The sequence below is a fragment of the Panulirus ornatus genome, chromosome 9 (genome assembly GCF_036320965.1).
Source record: "Panulirus ornatus isolate Po-2019 chromosome 9, ASM3632096v1, whole genome shotgun sequence".
In the NCBI taxonomy this organism is placed as follows: Eukaryota; Metazoa; Arthropoda; class Malacostraca; order Decapoda; family Palinuridae; genus Panulirus; species Panulirus ornatus.
In genome coordinates this window covers 11,573,815-11,588,678 of record NC_092232.1, presented here as the reverse complement: position 1 = coordinate 11,588,678, position 14,864 = coordinate 11,573,815, and the positions used below count along the sequence as shown (strand labels likewise).

Below are 14,864 nucleotides of genomic sequence, written 5' to 3'. Positions count from 1 at the left end.
TTCTGGCTGCTGACACCGTACCCTGCTGGCTGACTGTTCTGGCTGCTGACACCGTACCTTGCTGGCTTACTGTTCTGGCTGCTGACGCTGTACCCTGCTGGCTGACTGTTCTGGCTGCTGACAATATACCCTGCTGGCTGACTGTTTTGGCTGCTGACACCGTACCCTGCTGGCTGACTGGTCTGGCTGCTGACACTATACTATACTGGCTGACTGGGTCTAGCTGCTGACGCTGATACTACCATACTATGCTGACAGTTCTGGCTGCTGACACCGACACTGTACCCTGCTGGCTGACAGTCCTGGCTAGCGTAGCGGCTGTCTGAATATTACAGCTGACTGTGTGACGTCACGGGGAGACAACATGGCCGCGTGTGTATGATTGACGCCGACGCTGGAAGTCACTGGCCTGCCCGGGACGTGGCCCACGCCCACCTCCTCCGTACGTAGGAGGCTGGCTGCTGGGCTCTGTGTGTGTGTGTGTGTGTGTGTGTGTGTGTGTGTGTGTGTGTGTGTGTGTGGGAAGAATGCGTTGATGGTGTACATCCATTCTCTCTCTCTCTCTCTCTCTCTCTCTCTCTCTCTCTCTCTCTATATATATATATATATATATATATATATATATATATATATATATAGAAGGCGACTAAAAGGGAAGGGAGCGGGGGGGGGGGGGGGGCTGGAAATCCTCCCCTCTCGTTTTTTTTTTATCTCTCCAAAAGAAGGAAGAGAGAATTGGGCCAGGTGAGGGTATTCCCTCAAAGGCCCAGTCCTCTGTTCTTAACGCTACCTCGCTAATGCGGGAAATGGCGAATACTTTGAAGGAAAAGAAAAATGATATATATATATATATATATATATATATATATATATATATCTTTTTCTTTCAAACTATTCGCCATATATATATATATATATATATATATATATATATATATATATATATATATATATATATATATATATATATATATATTTGTTGCTGGAATCAGTCTGCATGCATAAGGTTATAACAAGAGTTGTACAGTCCCCTCTTTGGCGAAACTGTATCGTCGTCCATGGACGAAAACATGAACACTGTTGTGGAAGGTTTCATCACTCCAAAAAGCAGTTCATCCCTTCCCCCTTCCTACTGACTCAACCACAGTTCCGAACCTGCAAAAGGACCCACCTCTAAAAAGGGTGTGTATATGACAACCTTCTGTGACAACTTCATCTCATCTCGCTCAACACCCACGTCTGCTTCACAACACTTGAAACACCCACCCCACCACCCTCCTTCTCGCTCCCAAATCACAACTACCCAACCCAACTACCAAGGGCCAATAAGAGATGAAAAAAATGTTCATTTCTGCCTCACACCTCAGCAACTTACATTAATAGAATCCCCACCCCACCCCCACCTTCACCCCCTACACACACACAGACACACAGACACACAGACACACACACACACACACAGAAACACAGACACAGCCACACAAACACAAACAGACACAGACACACACAAACACAGACACAGACACACCACTGCACTTCCTGACTTGTGGTTCCGTCTGGTGAAGCCCCTTGGGCCGCCCCTCCACAACAGGGCTCGGGGGGAGGGAGGAGGGGGTGGAAGGAAGCAGGGTGTGAGGAAATGGCGAGGCAGCGTCAGGAATAGAAGAACAATGGCCTCATGGGAACACATCCCTCTTTTTTTTTTTTCTATACAAGATTAAAAACAACTTAGCAACGGTGCGGAAAGGGAGAGAGAGATTATTTTTTGTTCCCCCCCTTGTTAACCGTACGTGTATAGATCTTCGTCGACTGGCCTCACGAATCTCCTCCTTAGGGGAAATAATGATGGGGAAACACACCATCTCCCAAGCGTTGAGGTGGGGGTTGAGGTGGTGGTGGTGGTTAGGCGTGCGTAAGTGTCACCCAAGACGGAGCTGCGCCTCACAATGAGCTCCTCCATAAGTCAGGTCATCGGTGCCAGCTCGTCCTGAGGTGTGGTGGGTGGTAATTCACTCCGTGGACAGCCTTGTGTGGCGGTGTCCTCTGGTTCTAATTCAGTGTCGCGCATGCATACTGGAGAGGAGAGGAGGCTCGAGGGCGTGCACGGGGCGAGGTTGTGTGTGTGTGTGTGTGTGTGTGTGAGAGAGAGAGAGAGAGAGAGAGAGAGAGAGAGAGAGAGAGAGAGAGAGAGAGAGAGAGAGAGAGAGAGATAGGAACACCAGATGCCGGCTCGTGACTTGGTCATCTGTTGTGTATATATGTACACGAGGGGTTGTTACAGACAGCCGAGGCGAGGGTGGAATGAGGAGGAGGCTATCCTCCCCCTCCACACACACATACACACACACTCCACCCAGCATGAAAAAATGATGAACGAGACGCTGTGCATTGTGGAAGTCGGGCAAGCTTGGTATTAAACACAACGTAATGGAACCCTTCACTGGGCATGTGTCTCACTGTCTGACATGTACTATATACTATTATACACTACACTGTGCCATACTGCTATACACTACACTGTGCCATACTACTACTACCACTATACACTACACTGTGCCATACTGCTATACACTACACTGCGCCATACTACTACTACTACTACTACTACTACTACTACTACTACTACTACACACTACACTGTACCCTACTACTACTACACACTGCACTGTGCCATACTTCGCTACACAGCGGCTGGCACGGGATCGGCCACCTACCCACACTGGCCTCACAGAAACCTGAATCTGTTTGTGGAAATGTTTAGTGTGTTTGCATGAACCACGTCTGCAGTGAGGGCATGTGTAAGTTCTTCCTGTCTTCAACTGGGAGACGCTTTCATACGTTAGCATTACATCATTTGGGTTCTATGGTATTACACTGGTCCTTATATGAAAAATAATAAAAACAATAATAAAAACAATGATAATGGTAATAACAACAAAAACAATAATAATAATGATAATAATAATAATAATAATAATAATAATAATAATAATAATAGTAATAATAATAATAAAGATAATAATAATAATAATAATAATAATAATAATAATAATAACAACAATAATAATAATAATAATAATAACAATAATAACAATAATAATAATAATAATAATAATAATAATAATAATAAAAACGACAATAATAATAATAATAATAATAATGATAATAATAATAATAATAATAATAATAATAATAATAATAATAATAATAATAATAATAAAAACTAACAATAACAATAATAATAACAGATGAATTATTCATATCGTCAAACCCACTGACAATTGTGAAACCCTATATCAAGGTTCCCAGACATGCTACCCTTGCTGATAAGGGTCGACAGACACAGTTGATCTCCTCTCTCTGTCTCTCCCTACGGCAGGTTTCTCAAGAGATGGGATCAGCTGTGTCGACATTCTCTGAAACTCATTCAAGTCCATCTTCGTCCTCCCCCCCTTTCCACGTTCACTCTTCCATGACCTCAGATGGACTTCATATTCAAGATGATGTCTCGCTGACGTGTGTCTCAGTGTGTGTGTGTGTGTGTGTGTGTGTGTGTGTGTGTGTGTGTGTGTGTGTGTGTGTGTGTGTGTGTGTGCGCGCGCGCCCCCCCTCCTCAATAAAACCTGGCAGTCGACTTGCTTTATTGCCCGCTTCTGTAGTGTTTCTGTGCACTTCAAAACCAGGACTGACGAAAGACACTCAAGGAAGGGAGAGAGAGAGAGAGAGAGAGAGAGAGAGAGAGAGAGAGAGAGAGAGAGAGAGAGAGAGAGAGAGAGAGAATATCACGAAGGAACACGAGGCAGGTGATGGTGTGTGAGGGGTGTGTGTGTGTGTGTGTGTGTGTGTGTGTGCGTGTGTGTGTGTGTGTGTGTGTACCGGGCTGGGGAGGAAGATGCGTTGGGAGGGTTGGGGGGAGACTATGAGGAGGCGGCTGGGTGAGAGGAAATGGATGGGGGAATTGAGGAGAGGGGAGGGGTGAGGCTTCTGGCCTGGGAGGGGAGGGAATGGGGATGAGAATTCCTGGGGTGGTAGAATGAGGATGTCTATCATGAGGAGAGAGAGAGAGAGAGAGAGAGAGAGAGAGAGAGAGAGAGAGAGAGAGAGAGAGAGAGAGAGAGAGAGTACATGGGTCAGCGCGTGGGTGAGGGGCTGTTGGGGTGGATGGGAGGGGGCGCGCTGGGAGATAAATGATGGCGGGTGAGGGAGCAGACGTGAGTATGGGGGGGAAGGGAGATTAGAAGGTCTATTGGTTGGTTGGGGAGCTTACTTAAGGGGAGATCATACCCGCTACTCCCCAGAACCTACGCTCCTTCAGGGGGAGGGGAGATTAAAGTCCGTCACCCCATAACCCCGAGGGGGGGGGGGTGACGGGTCATACCTCAAGACCTGGATCGACCAGGAAGGGAGTGGGGGAGGTGAGCCAGGCTGACGTGTACGGCCGAGGTAAAGCCGACCGGCTGGACTGGCCGGCCGGCTACGTGAACCTTGCTCGCTGTGAAGCTTAAACAGCCGGCCGCCAGGGCCTAAACAGCCGTGACGTTAGAAGAGTCATCAAAAATCTTAAGTATCTAATTATATGGACGAAATACCAGTGCAATATACCATTCATATACCATGGAAAGTTCTGTGGGGCCTGGAAGTGGAAAGGGAGCTGTGGTTTCGGTGCATTATACATGACAGCTAGAGACTGAGTGTGAACGAATGGGGCCTTTGTTGTCTTTTCCTAGGGCTACCTCGCGCGCGTGCGGTGGGGGAGGGGGGGGGGTGTCATTCATGTGTGGCGGGGTGGCGACGAGAATGAATAAGGGCAGCAAGTATGAATTACGTACATGTGTATATATGTATATGTCTGTGTATGTATATCTATGTATACGTTGAAATGTATATGTGCGAGTGTGGACGTGTATGTACATACATGTGTATGTGGGTGGGTTGGGCCATTCTTTCGTCTGTTTCCTTGCGCTACCTCGCTAACGCGGGAGACAGCGACAAAGTATAATAAATAAATATATATATATATATATATATATATATATATATATATATATATATATATATATATGTGTGTGTGTGTGTGTGTGTGTGTGTGTGTGTGTGTGAAATATAAGAAAATACACCAATTACATAGACTGTTACAAGTGTTTACCGTCACATACAGACAGAAAGACATCTAATTATTAATTATTTCTTTCCCGGGAAACCCTAAAAATAAAAAAGCATTTCGCTCACTAACTAATCAGGATTAACCTTTGAATTATTTACAAAAACCTGAGATATTTTTTTTTTCATATAGAAGTTTTTATTTAATCTTAAAATTGTATATGTACGGAAACAATATAAATTATGCGGTGGTATCTATCTATCTATCTATATCTGTGGTTTCGGTGCATTACACATGACAGCGAGAGACTGAGTGTGAACGAATATGGTGCGGGGGGAGCCATTTCATGTGTGGTGGGGTGGCGACAGGAATGGATGAAGGCAGCATGTATGAATATGTACATGCGTATATATGTATATGTCTGTGTACGTATACGTTGAAATGCATAGGTATGTATATGTGCGTGTGTGGGCGTTTATGTACATACATGTGTATGTGGGTGGGTTGGGCCATTCTTTCGTCTGCTTCTTTGCGCTACCTCAATAACGTGGGAGACAGCGACAAAGTATAATAAAATATATATATATATATATATATATATATATATATATATATATATATATATATATATATATATATATATATATATATATATATTAGCCAACCATATAATAGATTAAAACAAAAGATAAACTGATAAGAAACTGGACATTTAATCTTATCTCTAGTCTAGGAAAAAAAAAAAAAGAAAAGGCTTAGAAAACGACATAGCCAGTTTAGAAAACGACATAATCCGTTCGGAAAATGACATAGTCCGTTTAGAAAACGACACAGCCAGTTTAGAAAACGATATAGCCACTTTCGAAAACGACATAGCCCATTCAGAAAACGACACGGCTCCACTGGTGGAGGGGGAGGAGGGGTAAGTCCAGGATACATGGCCCAGCAAGTGTGTGTGTGTGTGTGTGTGTGTGTGTGTGTGTGTGTGTGTGTGGAGGCACTGGGAGAGAAGCGGTGCGCGACCTGTCGTCTTAAGAGCGACACCACAACACAAGGTCTGGTGTTGTGCTGCCTGAGGGAAGTGGCAGCCCCTTGGGTGGAAGTGGCTCCCTCCAGCCCCTGTCCTTCTGACCTGACCCTCGAGAAAGGTCAGGTCAGGTGAGACAGAGGGTGGGGGGGGGGAGGGTGAGACCGTTCGTACCGAAAGGTCGTAGCGTCGTATCTAATCATCACGCTGTCGTAAGGGGTCGTATCCTCCCCCGTGGCATGGGGTCGTACGGTCGTACCCCAGGTGTTTTATCAAAGTCCTGTACGAAGACAGTCACACGAATGGACACAAATTCGTGAGTGTTCCATTCGTGTGCTGGTCGTGACGACCCCCCATCACTAGCTGCTGTGATGAGCATAAGGAACCAGTCAGTGACGAGGGAGGTCGTTCCTTCGAAAATGACGGTTTGGTCAACAATGGTCCACAGAAAACGTGTGAAATGGAGTCGGTCAGTATTTTCACTTATACAGTACTGACCGTCCACGGAATTACGACACTTATAGACACACATAAACAGAAAAGAAAAAAAAAAAAAGAGGAAGTATTGAAATAAGAATAACTGTGGGAATAATATAAGATCATTAAATGAAGCTCGGAAATCAACTTCTGTTAAAACTTCTCCTACGGAAGTTTTGAGAGGGAAGAAGTTGTGGGGCCCAGCCGGCCGGGATCCTCCGCCGATATCACAAACCTCTTCACTAGCAACCCCGCCGATATCACAAACCCCTTCACTAGCAACCCCGCCGATATCACAAACCCCTTCACTAGCAACCCCGCCCGATTATTCACAAACCCCTTCACTAGCAAACCCCGGCCGATATCACAAACCAATTCACTAGCACCCCCGTCCGATATCACAAACCCCCCCATTCACTAGCAACCCCGCCGATATCACAAACCCCTTCACTAGCAAACCCCCGCCGATATCACAAAACCCCTTCACAAGCAACCCCGCCGATATCACAAAACCCTTTCCCCCCTTCACTAGCAACCCCGCCGTTATCACAAAACCCATTACACTTGCAACCCCCGCAGATCACAAACCCCTTCACTAGCAACCCCGCCGATATCACAAACCCCTTCACTAGCAACCCCCGCCGATATCACAAACCCCTTCACTAGCAACCCCGCCGATATCACAAACCCCTTCACTAGCAACCCCGCCGATATCACAAACCCCTTCACTAGCAACCCCCGCCGATATCACAAACCCCTTCACTAGCAACCCCGCCGATATCACAAACCCCTTCACTAGCAACCCCCGCCGATATCACAAACCCCTTCACTAGCAACCCCGCCGATATCACAAACCCCTTCACTAGCAACCCCGCCGATATCACAAACCCCTTCACAAGCAACCCCGCCGATATCACAAACCCCTTCACTAGCAACCCCGCCGATATCACAAACCCCTTCACTAGCAACCCCCGCCGATATCACAAACCCCTTCACTAGCAACCCCGCCGATATCACAAACCCCTTCACTAGCAACCCCGCCGATATCACAAACCCCTTCACTAGCAACCCCCGCCGATATCACAAACCCCTTCACTAGCAACCCCGCCGATATCACAAACCCCTTCACTAGCAACCCCGCCGATATCACAAACCCCTTCACTAGCAACCCCGCCGATATCACAAACCCCTTAACTAGCAACCCCGCCGATATCACAAACCCCTTCACTAGCAACCCCGCCGATATCACAAACCCCTTCACTAGCAACCCCGCCGATATCACAAACCCCTTCACTAGCAACCCCGCCGATATCACAAACCCCTTCACTAGCAACCCCGCCGATATCACAAACCCCTTCACTAGCAACCCCGCCGATATCACAAACCCCTTCACTTGCAAGACTTAACCCCTTCTGTCCGATGTCTGTGCTCGTAGTGGAGGACGACTCCAACCCCTTGAGCAAGAGGGTCGCGACTCTGCGAGCACAATGACTTAACCCTTAAGTAAGACGACTCAACTCCTTAAGTTATGACTTAAATAACCCTAAACACGATGACTCTACCCCCTTGCAAATGGTGACAACCCCTTAACCCTCGAATGACTTTTATAAGATGTCGTTAATGACCCCCCGGCAGTGGGTCACCATAAAGCCCAAATAACCAGACATGAGAGGGAAGTCAAGGCCAACAGGTTGAGACACCGGGTGGCATTGGCTAGGGCTTGGAGGGTTGGACGGCGCGAGGATGGGCTACAGCGACTGACTGGGGTCATCATATTTCTTCATCTCTTGCCATTAACCAGGAAACTGGTAAGTGCGACCGTCACTGGGGTAGCGAGTGCAGCTTCCTGGTGTGTCATGAGCCCACACCACCGAGGTAGCCAGCTCTGACGAGGGATCACGACGGAGTCAAACAACAGAAAATTATAACCAATTATGGCGGTCTTTGGCTCAACCATGTCTGAACTTACGGCCTTGTGTCGCGCTGTGTGACCCGTTGATGCTTAGGCCACGTCACTGCCACACCAGGGAAAGGTCAAATAAGAGGCGAGTGATGAAGCCAGCCAGCCAGCCACCCTCCTTGCTACTGTACCACCAGGCTACGTCAGGTAGTGCTCCCCTACCCCCGAGGCCTCTTCGACACAGGCAAAACTCTGGTAATATGAGCGTCGTCCACCTAGCGTCCCGAGGCTCGCACCTGGCTCCGGCTTAGTCCAACACCGGGTTTAAATATTCCATAATCTCGTATTTAACAAGATTCTTTAAGTAAAGATCGCTACTGGATTTGACATAGCTTTTCATTTTCTATTTTAATGTGGGTACTCATTGTGCGCGGAGGGGGGGTGAGGGTGCGCCCTACTTTCCGCGCAGGAAAGTGTTTCGAGGTTAGAGATACGGACGAGCCTTAATTATCTTTGCTATTGGGTCTGAGGGCCGTAATGTATCCCAGCATCCATTACTCTCGTATGACGGATCTAGTTACACGCAGGGATACAGACGTACAGAACTTCGTCTTTAATACCAGACCTAGACCAATATAAGTTCTACACGATATATGGAGGACGATAATCCATCAAATAATGGGTACATTAAGAAAAAAAGGAGTTAAAACCTTATACTGTTTCATTCTGCTGTATTCCTGAGACTCACCGAGGCAGTTAGAATTAATAACGTACAAATTGTCGTTCGATTATTCGGACGCGAGGGAGCCACCCGACTCTTGCCTCCCATTGGCGGAGGCCGGGCGGCAGGTTTTCCCGCGAGAGCGCCAGGAGTAATGGCGGGAAACGGGTTGAATCGAACGTTTCTATTTCCTGTTATCCCTGGTGATCTGTATATAGCTCACCTGTAATTGCTTCCTTTTTTTTTGTATAGTCACGATAGATTACCGAGGCGAGCCTGACCATACATCCTCATTATATACACAGCGAGAGACCTTGTTGACCGAGATAATTGGAAAAAAATGTAACAGTATTGAAAACCTGGCAATGGTCGAGCCATTATTACCTTCCTCTGGGCGCGGGGAAAACGTAGCTTCGGGCGCCGATCTGTGGCACAGGTGGAACGAACAACAGGCGGAGGGTTGGGGGTTGTGAAACCTCTGGTCTAGAGAGCCTATTATTTAATCTTTTCACAACACGGGTATACCACAACACTCCTCCTGCTTCACAACCCACTCGATGGTAACACCTATGGCAAGTACCCAATTCGCATGGAGTCATCTCCATTTCTCTTCGGACTAGACTTTGGCCTGTTGGGATCATGGTCATAAAATCTCCTCTCTAACAAATGAGATGACAATCAAACGGATGGGATTGGGACGACTGTGGGCTAATCCCGTGTGGAGTAATTGAGTGAAGGCAACGGGACTATTGCGAGGGAGAGCCGTTTGACCTACATTTAAAGCGGAGTTGCCGATGCAAGTCACTCCGACCTCCTCCTCCTCCTCCCGCCATCGGAGTCTCTGGCCTTTGCTTGCCTGCCTCCCTGCCCTGCCCGCTTGCAGCAATGGTCAAAACATCTCCCGAATACATCTGCACGTTGTATGTCCGACATCACAGCGCTTTTGTAGGTGCTGGCAAGAGTGTGTCTGCCGCGCCTAAACTTCTTGGCTTGCACGACAGTGTTGTCGCTTCTCGGGCTTTCGGCCAAGATCAGAGCGTAAAGTGTACGGTCCCTTTTTGAGTGCGACGGTACGACACGACCCTTGGCTAAAATGGCCTGGCCTTTGACCTAGAACTTAAGGGTCGGATCTAAAGGCCAGGCCATCATACCCAAGAGTCATAACCGTCGTGCCCAAGGGTCGTACCGTTCGTGATCAACGGTCGTACCGTCGTACACCAATGGTTGAGGGGTGGTGGGTGGGAAACCAGGAGGACGCGTGTAAAGTCAGAACAATGGACGCTGACAATGGTTGAATGGAACGTGTCAATATATGACAGTGTGGAGACAAGTGCGGGAAGAGACTCTCATCAGGAGATAGAACTGTAAGAAGAGACAAATGTGGGAGAGTCGGAACCAGAGGACATTTGCGTCAGTTGAGAGAGAGAGAAAAAGTGTTTTTTTTCCTTTTCGTATGTTCATCGTTTTCCGCTTCAGCGAGGTAGCGCCACGAGCAGACAATCAAAAGGCTTCTTTCGCTCTAGCTGTCGAGTGTAATGCACCGAAAGCACAGTTCCTCATCCACAACCAGGCCTTACGGACCTTCCATGGTTTTCCCTCGGCTGCTTCACAAGCCCTGGTTCAATCCACGGACAACAAGTCGACCCATGTATACCACATCGCTCCAATTCACCCTTATCCCGCGTACGCCTTCTACCCTCCTTCACGCTCACGCCCCCAAGCATTCAAAATCTTATTCATTCCATCCTTCCGTTCGTCTCCAGTTCGGTCACCCAATTTTCAAGGATGAATAACAAATTCATCTTACTCGTATCTCCCACTATGGCTGGTGCCTGGAGACGAGACAGTACCTGTCTGTCTGTTTGTCTGTCTATTTGTTTATGATGGTTTACGCCTTCCTTTCTACGGTAACGCTGGCTTTGACCCATTCTCTCCCGTAGTATACATGTGGTTTACATCAACTTATCATGGGAAATGTTAGAGGAAAATACACTTTGCAAATACAAAAGGACAAGTTGAGTTTCTTAAAAATCAGCCAAGTCCCTCGCAGAACAAACTGGTGCTATACACATCGTTCGCTTCATCTGGCGGATCAAAATGTTTATTATCATCATCATTAGCATCATTAATTCATTTATATGGCAAGTAAAGTAATTAGATTAAAAAAATGAATATATAGAAATTGTATTCGTCCACGTACTCATCAGCGTCTGGTTGGCCTCTGGACGGTGAGTACCAGCAATCACTCCAGTAACTCATTCACAAAAAACACTCGATTACCCACAAGTGAGTCCCGGGCGGCGGCGTCCACCCACACTCAGGAAACTTCTCTTTATGGTCGAGTTGTGGAGAGAGAGAGAGAGAGAGAGAGAGAGAGAGAGAGAGAGAGAGAGAGAGAGAGAGAGAGAGAGAGAGAGAATGTTGACCACGACGTACATCCCACATTCGACCTACCCTTCATCACTCGACGCACCCCCTACACACTCTCCTCACTCGACCCATCGCAACACACTCGTCACTCGACGCACCCCCACTCCCACTCACACACACCTCACTTGAGGCACCCCCTACTCACCTGACTCCACGCACCCCCACACACCCTCTCCTCACTCAACGCACCCCTACACACACTCTCCTCTCACTCGACGCACCCCCACACACCCTCTCCTCACTCGACGCACCCCTACACACCCTCTCCTCACTCGACGCATCCCCACACACCCTCTCCTCACTCGACGCACCCACCACACACTCTCCTCACTCGACGCACCCCTACACACACTCTCTCCTCTCACTCCACGCACCCCTACACACACTCGCCTCACTCCACGCACCCGCCACACCCTCTCCTCACTCTTGACACCACCAGTAATGGGCCCGGGTGGTGTGGGTCACTAGACGCAATGCTGCACATTACACTCTGCGCCAATATCAACTCCGGACCACCACCACCAGACACAACGGGTCATCACCACTGCACCCTACAACGACCGTCGAGATAAGAACGGACACCTCTCTCTACCGGTGACCCCGTGGCAACTACACACACACACACACACACACACCGCGATAACCAATGTCATCAATGAGGGAGTAAGCTGAGGGCATCTGTATGTGTGTGTAAGAGAGACCTGTGAGTCGACATTATATCTGACTCTCCATCAGGCAGATGGTACAGGAGACAAAACTGTATAAGGCTAAATACGAAGACTCGCACAGACGTCCAGTTTGTATCGGGCTCGAACGAGATCGCGCACCTCACGTCTGGTCATCATGCTTAAAAGAGTTACGTAGAGCTAATGGAGAGAGTTTATAGGAGGGCAGTAGAGATGGAACCAGGATATGAAAAAAAAAAGTGGAAGTAAAAGGGGTTTGAGGCAGTAAATATGCCCACCAATGATGATAGAAGAGTAAGGGATGACTTGTTCACATTCTTTAAGTTAAAAAAGGTTGGCTGATGATATCAATGTTGAATAATTACTCGAAAAATGCAAAGACAGAACACCCCAGAGGCCGGAACAAGAAACATGTTAGAAAATCTGTAAAGAAGTACTTCTGCAGTACTGGTGGATGAGCGAGATAAACTAAGCCACGAAACTGTTAAATACTGACGGCAGACAAGTCGACAGAGCTTGTACACTTGTACAGCAGGTTCCAGTAGAACACACCTCGCTGTACAGTACACCTACACAATTACACACACGAGGAAAAGAGAACTAAGAGATTGCAAATAAAGTTGTTGAAAAGATATATGATAAAAAACGTTTATCAGTTGGGTCGTCTGAGACTAGAACTCGCTGTCTGTGTACTGCACAAAGACCTGGTCACAATCTGTCGCCTCCGGAGGGCGCCGCGTCTCACGCTGAGCGTGTCAACAAGCAGTGACGGAGCTGGCTCCTACCATCACCACCTCGGGGAAAAAAAATTCCTTGGAAAACTGAAGGGAATTCCTCCCCCGCAGACGCAGGATACTCTATACTCCTTCCTCCCCTCCTCCTCATCACGTAGGAGGAGGAAGACCTGGCGGAGGAAGACTCAGGAGCCGCCAGACGCAGGATACTCCCTACTCCTTCCTCCCCTCCTCCTGATCACGAAGGAGGAGGAAGACCTGACGAAGGAAGACTCAAGAGCCGGTGGCAGCAGCAGTGCTGGTGTAGGAGCTCCACGTATGAGAGGAGAGGTAGAAGACAACGCGGGTCACCTGCGGGATTCGACCCCCACAACGTTTTTCTAGGTTACGCCACGAGTGGAGAAAGGTCATCTTCGCCGAGGATGTATCACCGTGTTACACACTCATCGGTACATCCTTTCCCTGCTCCTGATTGTAGCGCACCTTAAAACTGTAGGAATTCTGGAAAAGAGGTCTTTGGAATATATATATATATATATATATATATATATATATATATATATATATATATATATATATATATATATATATATATATATATATATGCGCATCACGATTTCTATCACGCCCGTGTCTAGCAACAGTTCCTGAAAAATGTGTGGGACTCGCCAGATGACGACCAAAAGTTCCGCTCGACTTGTCTTTTTATTTCTGGAAAATTCAATAATATTTCTCATCCTCCCCCATCCCCCACCCACCCCACCTCCACACCCACCCCACGCTAACCCCCACCCCCTCCAGCTCGGGAATGTGCCCGTGGCTCATTTCTGTTCGTCTCCTGTTCAGAATGATTCAGTCAGGGTTCATAAACTGAACGAAAAGTGATGTGGTTATGTAGCTTCCTCGTTTTGTGTGTGTGTGTGTGTGTGTGTATATATATATACATATATATATATATATATATATATATATATATATATATATATATATATATATATATATATATATATGGTGTGGGAGGAAAGTTGTTAGAAGCAGTGAAAAGTTTTTATCGAGGATGTAAGGCATGTGTACGTGTAGGAAGAGAGGAAAGTGATTGGTTCTCAGTGAATGTAGGTTTGCGGCAGGGGTGTGTGATGTCTCCATGGTTGTTTAATTTGTTTATGGATGGGGTTGTTAGGGAGGTAAATGCAAGAGTTTTGGAAAGAGGGGCAAGTATGAAGTCTGTTGGGGATGAGAGAGCTTGGGAAGTGAGTCAGTTGTTGTTCGCTGATGATACAGCGCTGGTGGCTGATTCATGTGAGAAACTGCAGAAGCTGGTGACTGAGTTTGGTAAAGTGTGTGGAAGAAGAAAGTTAAGAGTAAATGTGAATAAGAGCAAGGTTATTAGGTACAGTAGGGTTGAGGGTCAAGTCAATTGGGAGGTGAGTTTGAATGGAGAAAAACTGGAGGAAGTGAAGTGTTTTAGATATCTGGGAGTGGATCTGGCAGCGGATGGAACCATGGAAGCGGAAGTGGATCATAGGGTGGGGGAGGGGGCGAAAATTCTGGGGGCCTTGAAGAATGTGTGGAAGTCGAGAACATTATCTCGGAAAGCAAAAATGGGTATGTTTGAAGGAATAGTGGTTCCAACAATGTTGTATGGTTGCGAGGCGTGGGCTATGGATAGAGTTGTGCGCAGGAGGATGGATGTGCTGGAAATGAGATGTTTGAGGACAATGTGTGGTGTGAGGTGGTTTGATCGAGTGAGTAACGTAAGGGTAAGAGAGATGTGTGGAAATAAAAAGA

General features: G+C 47.1%; 1 protein-coding gene across 7 annotated transcripts in view; it reads right to left on the bottom strand.

Moving 5' to 3' along the window:
• The window catches only part of LOC139750209 (uncharacterized), a 249,849-nt gene that overhangs the window by 142,775 nt on the left and 92,210 nt on the right, over window positions 1–14,864 (bottom strand). The window contains exon 1 of one of the 7 annotated variants that reach the window (XM_071664670.1): window positions 8,575–8,757. The exons of the other annotated variants lie outside the window; for them this stretch is intronic. The gene's annotated coding sequence lies outside the window, so the exon portion shown is untranslated. Of the gene's footprint in view, window positions 1–8,574; window positions 8,758–14,864 lie in introns of those variants that run through there. 7 annotated transcript variants of the gene reach the window in all.